The 11602-nt window shown below is 32.4% G+C and overlaps 1 non-coding gene across 1 annotated transcript; it reads right to left on the reverse strand.

Annotated features, from left to right (window-relative positions):
* Positions 1 to 2885: 2885 nt before the first annotated feature.
* Positions 2886 to 2960, reverse strand: MIR10410A (microRNA MIR10410a). Its single transcript, NR_161670.1, has one exon. It is a non-coding gene; the product is annotated as a microRNA MIR10410a (primary transcript).
* Between the last annotated feature and the right edge of the window lie 8642 nt (positions 2961 to 11602).

The raw sequence follows: 11602 nt of genomic DNA on the forward strand, positions 1-11602 counted from the left end.
CTATACTACATGTATACATTGCATTTTTCTCACTTAGGATGAACGATCCTCGCCCCTTAAATAAAAGAAACTACCTGATCCACTTTTAGATTAGATGACTCTGCATGCTGCATCATTGTATGGAATGGTGCATTGACGACAGATGTGGTGCATTGACTGCAGGTTATCTTGTATTGCTCCTGTAAAAGAAAAAAATATTAGACACAATGCATGTTTAATTTATATATCTATAACTATAATCTGAAATCTTTGCTACTCAGAATTAACTAGCTAGAACTTTGTTGTTACTAGAATTTCAGGATCCAATTTTTGAATTCATCAATTTTAAAATTTGACAAAAAGATTATACAGTTAATTAACATTTGTTTGACAAAACTGGTTAACAAGGCAAGCTCGCTCTCTTTTCTCTTGCTTGGATTTCAATTTTCCTTGGTTAAATATATGATTATGCTTATCTGGTTGGTTGCATGAAATTGTTAATCTGAGACCAGGGATTGTTAATCTCATTGTCTGTGCGGCCAGGGAGACGCGCTGCAATCTAAGACCACCTGAGATTTTATAGAAATGGAAAAGATTAAAGAAGACAAGAAAGAAAGCAAATAATACCCAATATACTCATATACTACATATCCTACATAGAGTTCTAATATTTAATTATTCATGGCTTCACAGAGATTTTATAAACCAACTACGATATTGAATAGTTAATATATTATAGGCCATCCTTTATTTAATAGAATGCAGGACCTAGCTATCTAGGTGAAAACTATGGCATGCTACCAGGTAAACCCATTTGGTCTAATCCTATGAAGCTGAAACAATTTTGCTTCCACTTCACATAATACTCTCTCTCTCTCTCTTTCTATCTCTCTCTCTCTCTCTCTCTCTTTCTCTCTCTCCCGGTTTTAAACTTCAAATTCACGTGTGTTGAGACCAGATAGAGATGATGACTATGCTACTTTTGGGATTTAATTTAATAGCATATTGTTGCACGCTTGACATTTGTTGGTTAATTTTCATGTTCTTTATCATTGTTTACTCAAAATAGAAAAATAAAATACCTTGATTTAGGCATTAATAAATGTATGCTTTTCATATTCTAATTATGGCACAAAAATATTATTTATATGCCCCATTTATAATCCAAAGCCAAAATCTAAGGTTATTTATGAAAATGAAACTAAGATACAAGAGTTAATTTTTCAGTTTGAGCATGGCTCAATTCCAAAGATATTTTTTTTTTGTATTGTTACTTGTTTCTTTCCTCTCCTTTTCAAATATCATTCATGATATTGTGACCAGTGACTGCCAAATCAAAGTTACCTATAATTTTTACATTCTTATTTATCTAAAGTAACCAAGAATTAAACTACCAGTACTTGTTTAATTCTTTCTCTATTAAATGTTCCTGGCTATTTCTGATTGGTATCTTTATTTTTTTTCTTATAGGTTCATCCCAATATTCTGTCAAGCTGTCATTGATATATATTTTTGTTATCTAATAGGTTTTTATGGTAATCTATTTGGTAAATCTCTTTTTATCAGACATTCCTGTTAAAACTAGGGTAGAGGTACATAAGAAGAATTGTCTGGAACCTTTATCAGTACTTAGCAGTGCCAGCTGCAATTCCACTCAGATTATTGATTTGAGTCCACATATCATTCTAATTGAAATTGGGCATTGTCTCCATTTTTTCTATATTGTAACTCATAATAGTAACACACTATGCCACTAAGGTACCTTTGCAGTCATCTACACTAGCCAAATTATCATATATATCTAAGGTTGTGCTCCATACAAGTGAAAATTGAAGAAATGGAAATTGAGGTTTGTAATTGAAGAAATGGCTGAGATACAACCTTAGAGGACCACCCCTATGAAAGAAAAAGCTCTCAAAACAACAGAAAAGGCACTTTTCTAAAAAGTGATGATTAATTTAAAAGTCAGGGAGATCAATGAGAAAGAAAAAAAAATCCATGATTATTAATTAAATCTCAACCTTTTTTCAGCTTCCTCAAAATCCATAGAAAAAAATGTCATAAAAAAATCAAAAGAGAGAGAAAGTGAGGTAGTTAATTAGTAATTAGTATTTAATTTCCTCATGCTTAAGTATTGTTTAATTTTCTTAATTGCAAATCTGCCTTTTCCTTGATAGCCTTAGGAATTTGACCGGGAAGCTTGTTCCCTATCACATTGCTGCAAAGATAGTGAAATATATGTTGCCTGAGTGATTAGGAGTAGCAAGAAAAATTATAAAGTTGAAATTCATTAGAAAGATTCCAAACTTACAGAACTTTCAACTTTGGCAATTCTGCTAGAAATTCCGGCAAAGGTCCTTCGAATTCATTGTGTGACAAATCCCTGGAACAGAGTAACATTTTATTGATAAAAGTCACTGGTGTTAAAGATTATAGAAATTATATTAGGAGTTCGCGTGTAAACCTAATTAGTCAATAGTATACTCAATGCTAATATTTGAAAACAGAATGAATGAACAATAATATTAATAAGTGCTTACAAGAATACTAGTTTTGTAAGGTGTGAGAATAACATTTACATACATAGATAATATAGAAACTATTATTGCATATTTTATAATTATATTTGTTGATTATTATTTATTACTAAAATAGATAATATTGTAACTATAAATACAACTTTTCATATTATGTAATTATATTTATTGATTATTAGTAACATATATAATATTGTTATTATAAATATTGATTTTAATATTATATAATAATATTTATTGATTATTAGCAATATTGATAATATTGTAAATATAAATATTGATTATTAATTAACCTAAAATTTAATTGCAGGTTATTCAACATTTAACATCGGTGTTGACGTAAGCACCAATGTAGAAATTACATAATTCTACATCGATGCTTATGTCAGCAACGATGTGGAAACATGTAATTTCTACATCGGTGCTTACGTCAACACCGATGTGGAAACACGTATTTGTTACATCGTTCATGAGGTAACACCGACTTAGAAAGTGTAATTTCTACATCGGTGGTCAAGGTAGCACCGATTCAAAAAATGCAACCTTCAACAACGGGCATGATGTTAGCAACGTTGTAGATAGCATATTTTCTAAGTCGTTGATGACATCAGCAACGTAGTAAATAATGATTTTTCAAAGACGGTGGTTTACTTAGGACCGATGTAGAAAACAATGTGTTTTCTACATTTGTGGATTGGCGATCGATGTCGAAACGTTTAACTTTCAACGACATCATATTCTACATCGGTTGAGCACCGATGTAAAATGGCGTTTTCGACCGATGTCGAAACCGCGTTTTGTAGTCATGTAATTTATTTATAAGAAAAACTTTTTGTGAGTGATTAGTAAGAAAAATAGATCAGTAATATTATTGGATGAATATAATATCATCTTTAAGGTCAAGGAGAGTTGGAACATGCTCAACAATTCCTTTTGGTATGGCGTTGTGAATGGATTCCTATTTGTGTAGTTTTCTTGTTTCACTAGTCGTATTTTGACATCTCATTTAAAATATCTAGAATGATTTGGTTCAATTTCAAAATTACCCTTGAGAACTTAAGGGATTCTTCTAACAGAAAACTAAAGAACAACCAAACGTACAACTCGCGACGAAGATTTGTCAGGTCGTGACAATGCCAAATCAACACATGGTGGAGGAGCTTTAGCCGGAACTTCCAAAAGACACTAGAGTCGAGCTCATTGACTATTATTGTCAATTGTGTAAGGCACATCTTTGTGTTCACGAGGTAGAGCACCAAGTGCTCCTCTGGTAGAGTAATCGATGGCTATCCAGAAAGTCCATATTGGGTTCCCTCTACATGTACTGATTCGATGGTCATCGATGACGTGAAAGCACTACGACTGGGACTTGCACCTCTAGCATCAGAGAAATTAAATGGTGGACTGTGAAGAGGTTGTGCACCGGTGACAACCATGGCTAGTTGACAACGCTACTGCGTGCAAAGACACTATCTTAAATTCCAAGTTAAGAGAAACAATAGAGGCTAAACGTGACTGCATCAAGAATGGTTGGCTCCAAATCAAAGAGTAGGGTTAAGTTCTTAAGGATAATTTTGAAATTGAACCCAAATCACATGAGACATTTTAAATGAGATGTCAAAATATGATTGGTGGGATAGAAAATGAGACACAAATAGAGGACTCCAGATTTGAATCCGTTGTGACTATGCAAGGATTCACATGTTATGGCATTCAAGTGGACACAATTCAAATGATTCAACATTAAAACCGATCATGGTATGGAGCCTAGTCTTATGTGATTGTGATCATGGGTTTGACATCAGTTACAAGAAAAACTGATGTAAAATTAGGTGTTGTGGCATTTCCGTAAATAAATGGGTGTTCTTAACATCGGTTTTTAAGAAACCGATGTTATTATGAGAAATTTAATATCAGTTTTCAAAATACCGATGTTGTTAGTAATTAGTTAACATTGGTTTTATTTAAAAACCAATGTTAGCTCTTTTATAATAATTCTAAATCTTCCTTTGGCGCCTTACTTTCTCTCTCTATCGCTCGCTCGCTCTTTGAAATGTAACCCTTACTCTCCCTTGTTGCCACTCTGTCGTTGCTCACCATGCCACCACATCACCGCCACTGCGTCGTTGTGTGTCTAGCACTGCATCACCGCCACCACGTGTTGAACCAGGTTTGAACTTACATTTCTTTGATTTTGGGACATAATTTTTTCTCTATTAGAGTGTTTGTGGTCATTATTATTGATTTAGCATGGATATGGTTGTCGTGTAGAAGCTGAATGTTGGTGTAAATGGAACTTTAGATTAGCTCTAAGAGCTTACATCGTTATCATTATTATTGATCTTGGATTTTTTTTCTTCATTTTTATTCCTAATTTTTAAGGATTTTGTTTCTCCTTTTTGAAATGAGGCAAGTATGTAGTTTTGTTTTTTTATATATAGAACTCTGTTGGATATTGTAACCATTGTTATTTATATAAAAATGGAGATTAATAGAATGTGGTTTGGTGCTTTCTTATGGTCTATGAGCAATAGAACCATGGTGAGCATGGATGTTGATATGTTGTGCAAGATAGCTCATAATTCACAGTGTCTCCTCATTGGTATGTGTAAGCCTATGTGTTAAGACTTTTAGCAAGTGTGCCAATTGTCATTGTAGGTTTCACATTTATAAAAGAGTTTGTCTCCATAGGAACTTGAGTTACTTAATTCATTTGGATAAAGGTTATAAGTTTAATAGTTATGTACAAATTCAATCGAATGTCATTTGGTTTTGGTTTAACTAATTGAAAGTAAAATAATAGTAAAAATAACATATTTATGGAAATAACGGAATTAACGAAAATACGAAAATAACATAATGAACAAAAATACAGAAATAAAAGAATTCAGTGTGTCGGAAATACGAAAATTGCAAAAACGATTTAAATTAATTCAAGAAAACATAGGTTGGACTTCATCATTCATACCTTTAGTATTTTAATAAGATTGACATGTATAAATCATTTTCTAACATTACTAATGCACACATAATTATCCTAAGTCGATTCCTCGCACTTGGAACCTAAGAACATTTACTAAATATCGATCCCTCGCATATACAGTAAATATCCCAACATTACAATTATATTCTCATGATTTTTGCAATCAAAATGTTATGCTTTATTTCTAGCAACGAAACATAGAGAGTAAAATCATTCGGTTCAAATTCTAAGATTACTTTCCAATCTCACTTAAAATCCAATTTCATGACACTAGTGATCAAATAGAATCAAGCATTAAGTGTAGAATGAAATTACCAACAATGAGTAGAAAAGATTAATACGTATATAATATCAAAAGAGATACGTAAGGGTACAAAGATTATATCCAATCCTTTAGAAAAATTAACCGATCATTGTATAGAGTACAAGACTAACAAGAGAAATGACGAAGGAAGTGATCCACGGTCACAACTCTGCAACGCCTCGGCTCCACTTTTCCTCTTCTTCTTCTTCTTCTTCTTCTTCTTCTTCTTCTACAATTTTCTCTAGTTTTCAGGCTGCTGGTATCTTTTTATTCTCTTTCCCTGCATGACTATTCATAGAAAAAGCCATCCAGTGCAGGGGAAACTCGCCCAAGCGAGCTGCTTGCTTAGGGCTGAAGGTATCAGCTCGCCCAGGCGAGCTAGAGCTTGCCCCGGTGAATGACTTGCTTAGGATTGAAGTTTTCTCTTTAGCCCAGGCAAGCTAGATGCTCGCCTAGGTGAATTTGGCAGAAACCTTTATGAAAAGACCATTTTGCCCTTTGTTTTAGCTTTGTTTCTGGATCTAACAAACAACCATCAAAACCTACAAAATCATGGATGAATCCTTCATATTTAAACAACAATATTAGTAAATGTACAATATATATATAAACAACTAGATTTAAAGGTAGTTTATAGGAAAACTATTACAATCAAAGGATAAGTGCTAACAATTTGATCCTAAAAACAACTTAAATTTGGCACTTATCATTATACTAATTTCTTTAAGGTTTTAACAAAAAATGAGGGACTTTTAAAATTTCCAGTCTTTGGAGCTTGAATTTAACGACTATCTGACAAGTTAGTTCTTGACATTGCATATATATATATATATATATATATTTGGCAAGTATAAACCAATTTGGTCACTAACTGAATCAGAAACAAAATGAGACCTTTTCATTAACCAACCGAATCAAAATAAAAAAAAACATATGTATGTATTAGTTTAATTAAGCTTGGCTTCTGCAACGAGAGCTTTGTTCTAGCCTTGTTTGTAGCATGCTAGAAACAGTGAAAAAGGCTAATAGGATAATAGGCTAATAGGTTATTAGAAACAGTGATGGTAATGTATAACACCTGATCCAACATATAACAATGGAAACACAACTTTACATGTTCTCTGTCTTTGTAACCAAAAATGAGGAAAATATAATTAACACTGATTTCACAACAAATTCTTCTTCTGCGTTGAATTGCAACAACGAGAAATTGGATCTCAGGTCAATTTCTTGGCTTCTTTGTCTCGATGTCAACTAAAATTAATTAATCAAATCATGAAATTTGTTTTTCTATTGTTTAATTTGTAGATTGACTTTGTTTCAAATTTCAATTTGTTATTATATTTTCTTTTATTTGTTTATTGAATTTTTTTTATTGTGGGGGTCTGATTAAGGCTTGATCTCTATCATTTGATTGTGTCATTGGGTATAATTGTTGCTTTTAGAATTTGCAGTGGAAATAATGGGAAGTGCATCATCTAAAGAAGGAATATTTAAGGTTATGTGGATCAAGGTGTGTGGGTAGAATTACTTCACTAGCAAGGCGCTTAAGTTGTGGAATCGAAGAATGTGCATGACATTGAAATGGGGAATTCGAGGGATATGTAGTAATTTAGGGTTGGACTTGTCTTGACAATGATTGGGAGCATAAATTGTTTTTTTAGAGTGAGTAGGATTCGTACAATAAGAATTTTTTCATGGATAGGTATAATTTGAGAAATTAATGAGTTTGGTTTGTTGTTCTTTCTTGGTTATTGATGTATACAATCCCAGTGTTTCCTGAAATTTATAGGATTAGTCTACTTCTAAGAATAGATTCTAAGTATTGTTGTATGAATTTGATAGATACTATTATTATTGTTTGTGTTTTGTCTATTTATGGTGTTTGTAGTTTCTTGTTAGGTTAGGGGTCCTAATAACATTTATTGGCTTAAAGGACTTACTTTTATAACTCTGCAAAACTTATATCTTAGGTTTGTAAGAATGTGGTTATAAATAGCTAGCCAATCCCACATTCCTTTGTACAAGCTAAAATATCCATTCATAAGACATGAATGACATGTTTTTGATGATCACTATTTTCCTTATCGCTCTTTTTTCATGCACATCCTATGCTTCTAATGTCAATGGTTTCTGCATAGTAGACCTAAATGATCACTGCTTGCCACCTGAAATAGTAACAACAAGTGACTTCAAATGCAATCTGCAATCAGCTAGCATCTCAATCCCTTTGAAAGTGGTAATAATTAATTTTAAAATAATTAATTTCTTGATGGATGTTTCTGTAAATATTGATTAGTTGTGATGAATCAAACTTAGTATATTTTTTTATTCATAGATTAAGTTTTCTTATGTGTTCTAACACACCCTTTACATGTATTCATAGGAATTGGAAGGTCATTTTTTTTGGGACAACCTCACAATTTGACACATTTGGTTTCACAACTAATGAAATTACTCACGAGTAAGCTAAGATGGAACAGAAACAAAGGTGCACTTTATTTCTCTAATTGTTATTATGGTCCTATGGTGGGAATATATCAATTAACTTCTATAAGGAGGAAAACTCATGTGTGTGTTTAGTCCTTCTTCTATTAAAGTGTATGCTCTCTTTTTATTATATTTTTTTGAAAGTGGACTTCTTGAATAATGGTTAAAACTTAAGTAGTAGCTAAGGTGATACGAGACACTAGCTGAGGTGTTGTTGAACCTGATGAGATATTACATAAAGATCATTTTTTAGCCTTGTAGTTTATTGATCCTTTAATCTAAATTTTGTAGCAAGATTAAACTTAATAGTTATTAACAATGATAATGTCTTCTTAAGACATTAAGCCTGCAATTTTAGTTTCAAATCTAGCGTGTTATCTTCACTATACTACTTGATGAGGTTTGTTATTTTTCCCTACTTCCTCTCTTTTATATTTGATGAGTTTATGAATTTTGACCCTATTTGTTTTATAAACCAAACTTTTGCTATATATCTAAGTGTCAGCTGAATGCAAATTATAATAAGTACAGAATTTGGTAAAAAGAATTAATTCAATAAACAATTTAATTAGAGCAAATGTTATTGAAAAGATTAAGATAAAATTCTTTAATATAAAAAAGGTATTGAAATTATATACTAACAATAACTCCACAAATCTCACTCATAACAAAATGTTTATCTTTTGCAGGATTACAATGCAAAAATTTCAGATTTTGGCTTGGTCAAATTAGGCTCTTCTGGGGAAGATTCACATGTGAGTACGAGGATCATGGGAACATATGGCTATGCTGCTCCAGAAATTCTCTGGAAATCCCTATCAATGCCACTAGCTGCCACTATTACAATCCATTGCGTAGTATTTGAGACAATTGCCATATATGGTCCATCATTTCCACTTGAGACCACATTGATTGTGTCTTTCCTCATGGCATGAAATGATCCAATTCCTATAGAGTCATGTGCATAGTTTTGAAATAAGCAAATTCGAATGTTCTTTGCTAATGATTGTCTAGTAGAGGATCAAACACAATGTTAAGAACAAAAATAAAAACGAACAGAAAGAAAGTAGTTTAGTTTAGATAAAAAATTGTTTCCTTCTTTTAAAGTAATTAATTGCTTAATTTTTTAAGGATGAGCTAGTTGTATGTACCCTATTGATCTCCAGCAGGTACACCATTAGGGATTAATGTGCAACTTCTTCATTAGAGACTATGGGAAGAAAAATTATTAATTAAGTTGGTGTTTTGTTTTTTTTTCATTCCGATTCTAAAGTTGGGCTTGGTTGCTCTTAAGATTAAGAAGCTCATGGGCGTGGTTGCTTTAGTAAATTTGGGATATATTGTGACTTGTGACCATTGGCCATTACTTAGCCAATTCTACACCACACACATTCATGGTGCATGTAGTGTATATGTGCCTCTTTTATTTTACAATTAGGGAAGCATAATATAAGGAAGGGAAAGGGTTGTGTTTGTGTTTGTGTTGTGTCATGTGTGTGTGTCTATTTATATGTCACTACTCTTAAAGCTCAATATAATTATAGTAGTCCTAAGAGTCAACAGATCAGATTAGACTAAACATTAGATGAGAGAAAATGACAACACCCTATAAGCTCAAATTGATATGATATGTTATATGGTTGATTAGCTAGTGATTCAATTGCATTGTTTGTATCACTCAATCAAAATTGCTATCAATTTCTTGTTTGATTTTGTTATCTTATTTACGAGATTGCACTATTTTATTGTTAATGATCTATATGGTTAACACTCTAAATGGTTAGCACTTTTAAGAATAACTTGACAGGTTATGCTTCAAGTGTTATTTTATTTATTTTTCTTTATTCTAAGGTTTATGGAGGAGGCTTCCTATTGGCTTCAAGTTTATAACTGTTATCCATGCTATTTTGGTGTAAGATTTGATTAAGTATATTGTTGATTAGTTACTAAAATTGGCTTGGACTAATAGTACTTGAATTTATATATGTGTTTGTATGTGTGTTTTTCATTTCATGTAAATTCCTATGTTCAACTGATAGCAACTATTTTTCTCTCCACCATTTACTACTTATGTTGACTAATACTTCAATAAAAACATTCAGCACTTGGAGCCTGGAAGAGATGAATAATGCAACAACAGTCCTTGATTAGTAAACTTTCTTACTCAGAATTGCATGTAGTGCCTATCACCTGTGTCATGAAAGGCAGAGTTAATCACTTTCTGAACTTAACCTTGGGTTGATTTAGTGATTATTACATTATTTTGTTGTTTCTTGTGACACATTATTATACAATTGACCATTTCTAAGTTCCCAAGCATTTAGGAGTTGAGTGACACATATTGACCAATTTGCATGCAAGTGGGGATTTTGTTCCTGGCTTTCTTCTGGGTGGTGCATTTTTTTGGAACTCTAGCTTATATCTTTGCTCCCTAGGCGATTCCTTTTTCTTGTAATTTTAAATTTGCTACCTAAGTGCCTTTCAATTTTGTTCAATACCCATAAGACTAACAGATAAATCAAGCGTCTGACTTGGCATTTTCTCTCTTCTGTTTAGTTAGAAACATTTAAGTGTTGCTAAGCAATAAACACGTCACCTTTTAAACCACGGGAAAACTGTGCAATAAAGTCAACAAGAAAAAACAAATACACCCTTTGATGCATGCTAGACTCCATTTCCAGACAATGGGCAAGAATTTCCATGACCTAGAACACATCCCAAGACCCCAAAAATTGCAAATGGCATCGACAATAAATATGTAAGCTTTTGCAAGTAAAATTCAAAAATTTTGAATAGGGAATAACTGCAAAGTCAATTGAAGGAATTTAAGTCCCATTAATGTCCAAAAGAATTATAACACAACATATAAACAAGAATTGTTTTTATAACAGGTTTGAATCTATATTTTCTTCTTCTAGGCAATAATACATTAACTTGATAGATTCATATTGCGTTAACTCAATGGTCCAAAAGAACTTGAAAAATCAAATCCTAAATTAATAGGAACCTAAATGAGAATATGGGTACAAATGGACAGTTAGCACATAAGCTTCTCAAGCCCCTGGTCTGGAGAAAGTGTATGTTAAAAACAAAAAGAATGGGTAGGGAAACAATAGTTATGTGGTAGAGAGAGAGGACAGAGCCAATTGTGAGATAGGTTTGTGTTATATTGGGATGGAGAGAGAATGAGGGTAAGGAAGAGAATCATTGAGTTTGTTATGGTCCTCATGGACAAAGAGCATTAGACCTCTATATGAGTTTAGCTTCATGGCAATAGGAAAATTAACTCCACTATAATCCCTTCATTTC

Source organism: Glycine max, chromosome 1 (assembly GCF_000004515.6).
Source record: "Glycine max cultivar Williams 82 chromosome 1, Glycine_max_v4.0, whole genome shotgun sequence".
NCBI lineage: Eukaryota > Viridiplantae > Streptophyta > Magnoliopsida > Fabales > Fabaceae > Glycine > Glycine max.